The sequence below is a fragment of the Geotrypetes seraphini genome, chromosome 1, assembly GCF_902459505.1.
Source record: "Geotrypetes seraphini chromosome 1, aGeoSer1.1, whole genome shotgun sequence".
In the NCBI taxonomy this organism is placed as follows: domain Eukaryota; kingdom Metazoa; phylum Chordata; class Amphibia; order Gymnophiona; family Dermophiidae; genus Geotrypetes; species Geotrypetes seraphini.
In genome coordinates, this window is record NC_047084.1 from 4,033,072 (window position 1) to 4,046,054 (window position 12,983).

General features: G+C 43.2%; 1 protein-coding gene across 1 annotated transcript in view; it reads right to left on the minus strand.

Annotated features, from left to right (window-relative positions):
* The window catches only part of RFESD (Rieske Fe-S domain containing), a 67,632-nt gene that overhangs the window by 34,883 nt on the left and 19,766 nt on the right, over positions 1-12,983 (minus strand). The gene's annotated exons all lie outside the window — the stretch shown is intronic.

Here is a 12,983-nt window from a genome sequence, read left to right on the forward strand (position 1 = left end):
TTTGGCAACTTTGAGCCAGTCCAGCAAAGACCGAGGCATGCCTTTGAAAAGATTAATATCGCTGAGCCACCAAATTATATTGAGCAATGCTTGAGGAGCCTACTAGATACTACAAATGGAGCCTTGAGATACCAGAAACCACTGGAACAAAAGCGACTGCTGTAGTGTTCTCATATGAAAGCGAGCCGAAGTTCCCAGTGGAGTCACCACCATAGATCATAGAACCTGTATAGAATTCCATACTCTTTGTTCTTGGTGACTGAAGAAGGCAAACCCGAGACTGTAACCTGTCGCCCCACTCTCTAGGAAGAAACACATTCCTCTCCTACGTGAACAACATCCCCTGATATTCCAATAATTAGTATAGGAGAAAAGAGCTCTTTGGAAATTTGAAAATTCACATCCACAGAAGTTCAAATAAAAGAAATCACCCATTTGTGTCTGACAAATTGACCTGGCTGGAAGACATCCGAATCAAGCAGTTGTCTAAGAAAGAAAGTACCTGAATCTCCTGTTTACGCTAAAACACCACTTACTGCCCTCATTTTCTAAAATGTTTATGGAGTCGTGGCTAGGCCAAATGGCATCTGCCAAAACTGCTAGTGCTGCTCGATGAGAGCCAAGCGAAGCTAGTGCAAATTCAGTGTCCATAGGGAAATTGTAAATATTCTCACAGTTTTACTCTGGAAATGTCTAACTCTTGAGAAACTAATTTACCAGAATGAGATCCAGCCCCCGTCTGACCAATTCCCCCATCTTAGGCACTATGAAGTAAATGAAATAGCTTCCCTTAGTTCCGGAAGAACTAAAAACTACTGCACCAAATACTGGTAACAATCTTTGGAAGCTCAATACATGGCGACTCCAAGAAAGAATCTGAAATGGGAGGAGGATTCAAAGTGGCAAGAATCCTGAAAAATGTCCAAAGCCCCCTGACCTGACATCATAGTGTCTCCCCCCTCACGAGAAAGTTTAAAGAGTTACCAGAGGAAGTGAAGACCCCTTCAGAATGAAGAGCAGACAGTCGGGGAATGGCTGGACTAGAGCGGTAAATTCTGGAAGAAGAAAGGAACTTTCCCACAAAAAATCCAGCTTTGCTATGTCAGATGGAATATGTCAGAATTGTGAAAACAGTACTAAATCCATGCAATGTTAGCCAAAAACTTACTGCCTTTAAAGTGAAGACGTACTAGATGGAATCTAGAAGCTGCATTGACCGCCCCATAGGAAATAATCTGCACCCTAATTGTTATCAGACAAAGCTCACATCCCTAAAGAGAGCTTCAGGGATGATTCCAACAGCCACATAGCATTTGCTACTTTGTGGGTTTGGGAGAATAGGAAACTTGTCCCTGGTTAGAAGGAGCCATACAACTCTTCCTGCCAGTTTGAGGGACTGTCTAGCAGGTGTCATGAGAAATCTGTGCGAGAAGCTTTGAAACTTGCAGTCCCTGGCACCCTAGAAATAGAAAACACAGTTCAGGAATCAATTCTATAGTGCTACCAGACACACACAGCGCTGCACAGAGGCTCAAAGAAGAAGAAAACCTCTAAACTTCCATAGACTCATTCTTCAGGGACACCAAGAGAGACAAAAAGATACCCGTATGAAACACAGGGTACTCTCATGCCGCTGACATCACTGTGCAGCAATTTGCCTTCTGCCGACCCATAACAGCAAAAACTGAGATTGGGTGGCTGAGCACAGGGCAGAATCTCTTTCTTAAGTACTGTGAGGCATAACAGTACAGTCGCAATTAAAGTAGTTAAGTCTTTTCAAGCAGAGAGAGTGGGGAAACACACACACAAGGTATATCACTGTAACAGTGGCAAAAGCTGTTGAAAAATTCCTGACGCATAGAATCCCGAAAACAGGGAAGCCGCGGGATAGTGACCTAAGTCAGCTGCAAAATAAACTCTGTGAACGCTGCGGTGCTCTCGCTAGCGCCAGAGACTCAAGCGCGTGCCTGTTTAATGGCGAAATGAGTTGGCTCTACCAAAAATGCATTAAAAACCTACCCAGAGCCAACCATTAAAATATTTTTCACACTGTCATGGTATAAAATGTTTAAAATAAACATTGGAGAGAAATAAATGAATGCTGATTCGTTCTCAACTTAGGAAAATAATCGCACGCCTCACGAATCCAATTCAAATTCTACTGCCTGATATTCAAAGCATTACACGGCTCTTCCCCCTCCTATCTAAACAACCGCTTAAACCAAATCTCCACCTCAAGACACAGAAGAACCTCGAACCCTTTCGCCTTCCCCCCACTCAAAGGCACACAACGCAAGAAAATGTTTGACAACCTTCTAGCAACACAAGCAGCAAAAATCAACCATTCCATCTCCAATCTTATGACAATATCAGACAACTTCAAAACATTCAGAAAAGAAATCAAAACCCTGCTTTTCAAAAAATTCATCCAAATATCTTAACCCCTCCTCTTTTACCTCCAGAAGATTCACCTACCTTCAGATAACCTTCCCCCAAATTACCCACCTTAACACCTTCCAATTAAACAAATACCATAAATAGATTGTAACCTACCCTCTCTAACTGAATTCCATATGTATTTTTCATACAGTTCTTCACTGTCAGTTTAATTTCCATCCTATAAATTCACATAGAATTTTTCTTTTTTCAACCATCTTTATTTTCTCTTCTTTATTAATTTCCAGGTACTTTAGTTAGATTGTGAGCCTTCGGGACAGTAAGGGAATTTTTTAAGTACCTTCTTACTTCTCATTTATAATCTTAATGTATATTTTCTTCAAACCGCTTAGAACCTAACGGATGTAGCGGTATATAAGAAATAAATTACATTACATTACATTACATTGTGCTCAGTCAGGAACTGGCTGTGAAGAACACACCCGGAGCCATCCAAATATTTATCTCCACCCAGCCGCGGGAACTGCCATGCAGAGTCCACCTCGGGGAGAAATCCCACTACCGCTGTGGCGCTGCTGCCAGAGTATGAAAACAAGTGCACGCCTACAACACGCAAGAAGTCACTAGTTCCGTCAACGGAGCTTTATCCATACACCCGAAGCCCTTTACTGAATAAACTTCATACAAATGTAAATTTACTTGTCAATCACTAAACCATTTCCACAACTCTACAAAATATAGTGTTTGATAAAAAAAACATATTCCTTCTGTAGACTCAAACCGAACCCGCAGCTCCACCACAACCAGAAACCAGAAAAGAAGTTCAAATAAAACATATACTCACAACTTTGTTGATAGTGCCGGAAGATGCCGGTTGCTCAGCACTATGAGGGCAGAATTGTTTAGTAGTCACTGTGGTCTCTTTTTTTTTTTTTTTTACAGTGAAGGGAAAGAAGAAAAACTGAGACCCAGTCAGACCCTTTATCATTGGAGGGAGGGTGAGGCAGGGATCTGAGGGGGGGGGGCAGGTGTAACTCCTAAAGCCGGCACTGTTCAGCTGGACACTCCTGTCTCACTGAAGAGAAACCTCAACAGGAAAAAATAATTTTCCAGTCACAGCCAGAATTCAGGAGCTAGTTGAATAGCGACCATCACCTGCTGGGAGATAAAGCATACTGAAGATGCAGGAGGTGTGCCAGCCAATAGGACCACCTGTTAATCAGTTTCTCTATCTCCACCTGCTATCCCATTGGTCTCTGGATTCATCTGCTGCTGTTGCTAAGGAAGCATGGTTAACAAGACCTCTGCTTGCAGTTTTACAGCCGCGTAATGCAAAGAAGTATCTCACATGGAACATAATGCTATGCAAATCCCTGTGAAAAACAGGGACACACACAAAATCTTTAAATAGCAATGGCAATAAAATTATTAGCTATTCAGCCCCAATACAGAGAAGTATGCAGAAGACTTTTAAAGCAGAAGATTTTAAAATCTTTTTCACGTAAAGGACAGCGGTGTGAATACGAGAAAATTCTAAGGGCCACCAAAATATTTCAAATTCACACATACTACTAATTTTGTAAACTACCTTGACCTGCTTATCACATTTTCAAGTTTTATTTAAAATTTGATATACTGCTTTAAATAAATTGTCAAAGCGGTGTACAATGTTAAGCCTATTAAAATCCAGGGGAAGACATCATATAACAAGACTTTACTGACTTACAAGATACAAATTGGATTAGGGGAGAAATACAATTTATAATAGGAAAGAAAGAACGTAAAAGGTCAACACACTGAGAAAGGGATATGCTCTTCCTTCTATATGCAATCTAGCATCTACTTGTCATATGCATCTTTAAAAAGGAAGGTTTTTAAGGATATATTTTAAAAAATTCACTTTAGTTTGGATTGTCAACAGTAGAAAATTCCATAAATGAGACACACCGAGTAACATACTTGGTGTGCAAGACCATTTTCGATATGATGTCAAAATCTGAGTTTAGATGTCTTACAGAACATGCACACAAATCCTGTAGCAAACATGGCTATTTTCAAAATTGCAAATGCCTGTCTTGTTTTTTTGAAAATGGATGTTTGTGCTCTATGGGGCTCATAATCAAAAAGAAAATATGTCTAAAAACCCACCTAAATCGGCACTTGGACGATCAAAAACACAGGTCATCCAAGTACCGATAATTGAAATGGGTTTTAGATGCATCTAAAACCAGCTTAAGCCTTTTGACTGCCTCTGTGCGCCCACAGTGAAAAGGGGCGTTTTTGGAGGAGTGGGTAGGTCGGGAGGTGGGATGATAATTGAAAAGTTTAACAGGTTGCCTGGGCAGAACTTATACATTTTGACTTAGACCAAGTCAAAACAGGTATAAGTTCTGGATTGGGCCGCTGAGCTAATTGTGGCTGCCATGATCAGTTCAGGGGCCCAGACAACCCCCCCTCCCTGCCCAATCCCTCCTGCCCGAACCGCCGCAACTCCCCCCCCTGAAGGTTTACCGGTAGGAGGGATGCCCAGTCCCTCCTGCCGGACACTCCCCAAACATCCACCACAAGCATCGCCAGACAACTCCTCCCCCACACGCAACAGGAGGGATGCCCAGTCCTACCTGCCAGACAACCCCCGAATCCTCTGTCAAAGTAGGCTGCCGGACCCCCCCCCCCAGCCTAGCCCAGCTGAACCCCCCTCTTACCTTTTGTAGTTGGCCGGCAGAAAGGACCCTTCCAGCGTCAGGCCAGTAGGCCCACCTTCACCAAAATTGTGGGCCTTCCCCTTTTTGGTGCATCCCATGATGCACCAGGGAAGGGTCTAAGTGTGAAACAAATGGCCAATCAGGGACTTCCTTAGGCTCCTTCCTAAGGAAGTCCCTGATAGGCTCAGATGCCTCAGGCCCCTCAGCCAATCAGGGCATTAGGCCTCTCCCCATGCATCACATGATGCACCTGGGAGGGGCCTAAGGCCCAGTGCTGTCATCGAGAGAGGAGCAGGAGGTGTTTTCAATACCTCCTGCTCCCAACTTTTTAGGTATGGGGCAGGAAGGCCTGGAGGGGAAGTGGGCATCCCTCCTGCCTTTTTTGGGAGGGTGGGGGAGGGATTTCCTTTATGGCAGGAGGGAGTGGGCATCCCTCCTGCCATTTTGCTGTGGGTCGGCAGGGTGGATGGTGGCTCAGGGTGCTGGTGTAGGGTGGGAGGGCATGGTGCGAGGGGCTTTTTTTTTTCTTTCAATGGGACAGGTTAAAACAGCACACCTGTGCTATTAAAAACAAAACAAAATTAGAAGGCCTTACAGCAGTGACAGGAGGCTGTTTTCCTGTCACTGCTGCTAGGGTTCTGTGCATGTGTCAATCACTCAAGTAAACTTGTTTGTGCATCAATCGCTGTTGGGGAATTGGCCAACAGCGATCCAGTCGGTAATACTGACTGATTTTTGTGCATTTAGGCCAGTGTATCGCAAACTGTGTGCCATGGCACACCAGTGTGCTTCCTGAGATTTCACTGGTGAGGAGAGTCGTCCTTTAGGGTCAGGCGGCGTGGATGACTCTTCTCCTGGCCGGCGTCTCTCCTCTTCTCCCTGCACCTCCTGGATCCCTGTAATGGCGGGGTCGTGGCAAGATGGGCCTCCGCGCATGCACGGACGTGATGATGTCATGCGTGCGCCTGGCGTCATCGCATCGATTTCCGGGTGCCTTCCAGCCGGGGCACTGCATTTAGTGTGCTACCACCCAGAAAAGTTTGCGGGACACTGATTTAGGCCATAGTGACTAAGGAACTGTATCACATGCTTGTCCCACCATAATATATTGGGGCATTTTGTGGAGGAGGTTCATTTCTCTTCTGCCTCCCTACACATGCAGAAGCTTCACTTCTACAGCAGAGAAACTTCCTTCAGATTACCTCTTTCCTTCCTATGGATATGGCTGCCTTTTCACATTTTAGATCCTACATAGAGTCTCTGTTGTTTGTTACAATAGAAGAAGGCTCACTCATATGGGGGATGGGAGAAGCACGGGAAATTGGTCTAAGCAAATGTAATCTGAAGAGATTACAATTTATTCAGAACACGGCTGCCAAAATAATTTATGGAAAAAAAAAATGTGACCATGTTACTCCACTGTTGAGGGCATTGCACTGGCTCACGATATATTGGAGAGTTCAATTTAAGTGCGCAAATGTGATCTTTAAGAGTTTATATGGGATTATTTCTCCATTATTTCCACTTTCTTTTAATTCTTATCATTTTCAGTCTACGAGGAACATACATAAATTCAAATTATTACTCCCTCCCATTAAAGGGATTTGAACTTTAGGTAGGCTTTCACATTCTTTGGCATTTACTCTGGTGAAAATCTGGAACAATCTTCCTTAAAACCTTGAAAACGTATTTGTTTACAAAATATCTTACTGGTAACTGATAGAACTCCCTGACAATTTTATGTTGATAATTACTGACTCTCCATCTTTTATTACTCCACATCAATGTTCTTAAAATTGCGTTTTGTTAAACAGATCGAGTCCCTTTGGAAATGACCCAGTATATAAGATTAAAGATTAGATTAGGTTTTAAGCTCAGAGACATGTCAAGATATAAATCACTCATACTTCCACCTTCTGTAAATTTAATGCCCAATTTCTGCTGACTTCTGAAAAAAGCCAGACAGTGGGTAATCCTATCCTTCTGAGCATCCCCTCCCTCAAACATGTGGACACAAAAGTATATGAAATATTTTGTCAAAGACATTTAATCTGGGCCTGCCACAGCAGAGGGGTAGTTGTGGGGGACTAATTTTGCACGTGGAATAATTTGTGGAGTAGGGGGGCTATTGCAGGGGATAATTTTGGGGGATGGGAAGGTTTATGGAAAGGTGAGACAGTTAGTAGTTGTTTGGGATAGTGCAGTTTGCAGAGTAATAGTTCAGTTGTAGGGACTAGATTTGAGGGAATGGGGCAATTTGGGGATTTTGAAGATTAAGGAATTCCACCTTTTAACCTGCCTTGCCCTGTTCTCCAATTGCTACATTTCACTCTAAATTCCTATGCTACAGAAGTTGGAACTCCTTTTCCCACAGAAATGCTTGGGGGCCATATATATATTTTTTTTTTTTGGGGGGGGAAGGTGGGAGATTTCTCTGGAACTGATGTCTGATCTGGACCATTTTTTAACTCAGTGTGGGTTGTTGTTTTTTTTACTAGTTTTTCCTACATGCAAAGCTTCATTCCATTTTTAAAAAGTCTTTAAGAGTTATTTCTTACCCTATACATTCTCTGCTTCCTTTCCATTGGGTTAGAAAGAATAAACATTTTTACAGAACAATGAAAGGTCTAAGAACACCAGGAGGAGGCAGACAGATGTCTTGGCTGACTGTACCCTAAAAGCTTCCCAGAATTCTATTCATGTTACAGGAGCCATGGCTCTAAGCCAAACACAACTTCTGGAGATGAGAGTAGTGCATGAGAAGCGACCTAGAAAAAACTGCAGGCAACGCATCTGGGGAGAATGGGAGTAAAATGAAATCCTCTCCTTGTGATACAAAGTGTGCCTATATTTATGACTTTTTACAAAAAGAGCCAATAATCTTCCTGGAAAGGATTTTTATGACAATTGCCTTTATATAATAACACATTAATTGACAGCAGATAAAGACTCGCACGGCCCATTCAGTCTGTCCCAACAAGGTGGCCAAAACCAAGCCTGCCATCTCTGTGTAAGCCACAGCTACCCGTGTTTTAAATACTGGTTGTTGTCTCCACCATGCCAACCACACAGGCAGCCAAACATGACAGGTTATATATAAGTTGGTTATATAAAACATATATCAACCCCAACTATTGCTGACAAGTATTCAACTTATCAATGAAGATATCTTCACCTTCCTGCACTGATCAGCACCCTCAGTCAGAACACATGACAAAGTGATCTATAACACCGGAACTGCCGACATTTCACCTGTCTTTTGCCATAAATTTCAAATATTTTTGTTGTTCCAATTTTTAAACAAATTATGTGCCTTGTTCTTGGTTCCGGTTTCCTATCTTTTGCTGGTGTTCTAGCTCAATTGGAAATGCTATCTAGTGGGCTACACCCTTGCAACTAATGCTTGAGAAAGGGATCCTCTTTTTTTTCTGTCTCCCCATAGACTCACATATTGCAGCCAAGGTAACAGAATTTAGTGTGAATGCAAAGTTGCAAACTAAATCTGGCCACTAGGTGTCACCATTGTGTCGGTGTGAACTCCACCTCTGGAGATGAGGAGTGACCTAGTGGTAGAGCTGCTGCCTCATCATCCTGAAGTTGTGATATCAATTCCCAATGCTGCTGCTTGTGACCCTGGGCAAGTCACTCAATCCTCCATTGTCCCAGGTACAAAATAAGTACCTGCCTATACATAAACCATTTTGAATGTGTAACCACAAAGATACCAATATACACTGTGAACCAACCCCCCCCCCCCCCCCACAACAAAACGTTTTTTGTTGCATCTTCCACATAACTCATCAGATTCTTATGAAATTTAGGGCTTCTTTTACAAAGCAGTGGAAGAGCGCACGCTAGCCACTACCGCCTTCTTTTGAGCAGGTGGAAGATTTTCGGCTAACGCACGCTAATCCGGTACGTGCATTAAAAACGCTAGCGCACCTTTGTAAAAGGAGCCCTTAGTGCGCCAGCCCTCTCCAGTACCATGCCATGTTTCTCCCTTCATTCCCTACACCATGTCCAACATTCCTCCCTCTTGCATCCCTTTCCATCTGTCCCACCATTATCACCCTCCCTCCTCTCACAAGTATCTATACCTCTCATCTATCCCTCCCTCCCCCCCTCCTAAACCCATAGCCTAGGCTCTCTCCCCTCTCCAGGCCCCGACCCTTTTTTCTCTCTCTCAACCCATGATTTCCCTTTCCCCCAAGGGCCATCCTGGGCACCATGTCCAGCAGGGAGATCTTGGGGGCAGGAGCATGGCCCTCTCATGGCAGCTCAACTCTAAAATGCTCCTACCACCTTCCACTCTGCCATATTTAAGGTAGCCCCCTACCGATGTACCTGATGGTCTAGCGGGGATCGTTAAGGTAGGAGTGTGACATTTTTGCTTCTGCCTCCTCACGGCTGACTTCTAAAATGGCTGCTGTGACTTTTCCCAGATGCTCGCAGCGTTTCCAGTAGTACCGCAAGAGGTCACAGCAGTCATTTTAGAATGGGGTGGTGCTCCTACCTCGAAGATCCCCGCTGGACCACCGAATACTTAGGTAGGTCTGGGGGACCATGGGAGAAGAGCCGCATGTTGCCAACCCTGCCCTAGCCCATGCAGCAACTCTTCCTTCCCTCCCCACACCACCTTCCAATGAGTTCAGCATCTCTTTCCCTCTCTTCCCACCCACCCCAAGCAGCTTCTTGCTGGCCTTTTTCTTCAGAACGCCAGCAGCGTTCCTTCACTCCTCCATGCTACCAGAAGCTGACCCAAAGCATTCCCTCTGACGCATTTGCATCAGAGGGAGAATTTACCTCTGACTGCATCACATGGAAACCCTCCCTCTGACGCAAAATGCATCATAGGGAAGATTTCTGGGTCAGCTGTCAGTAGCCTGTAAAAAGTGAAAGAGTGCAGCTATGTGGAACCTGATGCTGGAGGAAGGTACCATCCCCACGGGATCCCCGAACAAAAGACACCTCATCCTATAGGATCCCCATGAGTCTGGAGGGAATCCCCGTGGACCCCACAGGATTCCCATTACCCCTGATCCTGTGCAGCACTCTACTTGGTACTGCTAAAAGATTATGTTTATTAAAAACTTTATATACCGCATAACAGCCTAAAAGGATCCAAGCGGTTTACAATGCATAAATCACATTCATCAGGAAAAGAACTCCATTAAAAATAGAAAAGGAAAGATTAAGAACAAACTACATTCTCCATAAAAAACATTCTAATGACAAAACAGTAAAATATTCAAATCTCAATGAACCATAATTTATACAGACAGCTAAAAATTCCCCATTACAAAATCAACCATTATATAAACACATATCACAGTCCCTAACTCCGTTCTAATTTGGGAAAGCCAATTGAAAAAAATGTGCTTTTAAACATCTTTTAATATTTATATAGGACTACCCGTAGTCTTTAAGCCCGTTATATTAACGGGTGCTAGAATAGATTTGTGTGTCTGTCTGTCTGTCTTTCTTTCTGTCTCTCTCTCCTTGGCCGCTGTATGTCTGTCTGTCTTTGTTTTGGTGTCTGTTTCTTTTAATCTGTCTCTGTAGCCCCCCTGTCCTTATGTATGTGTTTTTTTCATGTTTGTCTCTTCACAAAAAAGTAACTACTGTATATAAAGTAATTAGACAGTATATATTAGTGATTATTGAAAAATATAATATATTAGAGTTATTCATTATGTTTGTATGAAAGTAATCATTACAATTACTCATTACTTTTTACTACCCTACTTTGGCTGCAGAAATTAAGTCCTTGCATATGGGGGGGTTGAGTGGAAGAGAAATGGGAGAAGCAGTTCCAACAGTTGCAGTATACATCAATAATTCATTGTAACATAGTGATTAAGGAACTGTACCTTAACTACCCACAGAGATTATAAAAGATTTTCCCTCAACCCGACTCCATCATGAGAATGCACATATGTGGCATAGTAAGTGGGAGGCGGTAGGATGAGTCGGCCCTGGGCATCGTCTTGATATGAGCGCCAGCCCCCATCCGCCTCTTCGCCTCCTGCTCCATCCCCGTCCTTTCCCTCATACCTCATTAACAATCGCAGTGCAAGCAGCAATAGTCTGGCCGGCTCCTTTAGTCATCTTCCGCCCTCCCCCTTCCCTTCCCGCGGTCCCGACAAACCTGCAACTCCAGCAGTGTGTGCAGCACTCTACACATGCTGCTTCGGGGCCTTCTACTGCCCTGATTTGCTCTGCCGCATCTCTGATGATGTCATCAGGGACATGCCAGAGTAAATCAGGGCGTAGAAGCAGCATGTGTAGAGTGCTGCACACGCTGCTGTAGTCACAGGTTTGGAGTCGGGACCGCGGCATCCCTTTGCAGCTGGAGTGTTTTGGCGCCACGGCTCCTCTCGATCCCCGCCAGCGTCGGAAGCCTTCTCCAATGCTGGTGCGGCTCGTGAGAGGAGCCGACACGGAGAGCAGGAAGTCCAGCGCTGGCGTCCAGTCATGCCGGCGAGTGGTAGGTGCTGGGAAGTAAGGCTGGGGACTCGCGCATGCGCACTCCTGCGGCCACAGACCTACAGATCATGGAAGCACGCAGATAGGAGTGCGCATGTGCGGCTAGGGTTTTATTATATAGGATTCTTCTTTTATTAAGTCTATGGGCAGGTTATTCCATAACCGCGGAACTAAATAAAAAAATGTACAATCTCTAGTTGACGCAAGATGTGGCTTTGAGATGTGAGGAACTACTACCCTATTATCGTTCAGAGATCGTAATAAACGCCTTGGGGCATAAAACAGCACCAAGTTAGAAAGATATGAAGGCTGTAGCTGATATAATGCTCTATGTGCAGCACAACAAAGAAAAATGGAGAGACCCAATAATCCACAATTCTTTATATGTGAGTTTGCAAACCATAGGTATGTATAATGTCTTCTCAATTATTACATTGTGTCACATATTTCTTCATGTTTTCCAAAATCAGACACGCACTATGGTTTCTTTATCCTATTAACTTTTCATTCTTATGGCTTCTCTTAGGCATTTTATAGATTTCTGTGCTTAATCTTATACTCTAATACACACCATAGCACTTTTTCTTCTCGGCTTTTTTTGGCACATTTTTTCCTCTTGTTTCTTGTCGATGATTCAAGCCTTTCTATATAGCATGATCACACTTGGCTCATTTGTTTTATCTTGCAGTCTAGTATAGACACTAATATGCATGCTCCAGATTGGCATAACAGTCACTTCTTATCTTTCTATCTTTTTATCTTTCTCTTTAACATTATTCATCATTACCTCTTCCTTTTAGGACCCCTGAGGAAGGCGTGTTCACCGAAATACGGACCGTGTAGGGTCCAGTTGGATTTTTATCACTGTATATTTTTATCATTGTACTTTTTTAATTGCATTTTCATGTCAGTGTATAATAAATTATCTCCAGACCATCTGTATCCACAGTTTTTTTGTTTTCATAATGCTCTGTGTGCCAACATCAGGATCTTAAATTTAATCCTAAATTCCACTGGTAGCCAATACAATTTTAAATAAAAAGGTGTCACGTGATCACGAATATATGCCCGACCTAATAATCTAATTGCAGTATTCTGCACTGTTTGTAAGCGCTTCAACTGTCCTAACCCAATGCCTGCATATACTAAATTACCATAATCTAATTTTGATAATACAAAGGCATGAATTAATGTATGCAGTGATTTCTCATCCAGGAAATCTTGAATGGCTCTAAGCCAGTGGTCTCAAACTCAAACCCTTTGCGGGGCCACATTTTCGATTTGTAGGTACTTGCAGAAAAAATAGTTAATGTCTTATTAAAGAAATTACAATTTTGCATGAGGTAAAACTCTTTATAGTTTATAAATCTTTCCTTTTGGCTAAGTCGTAATAAT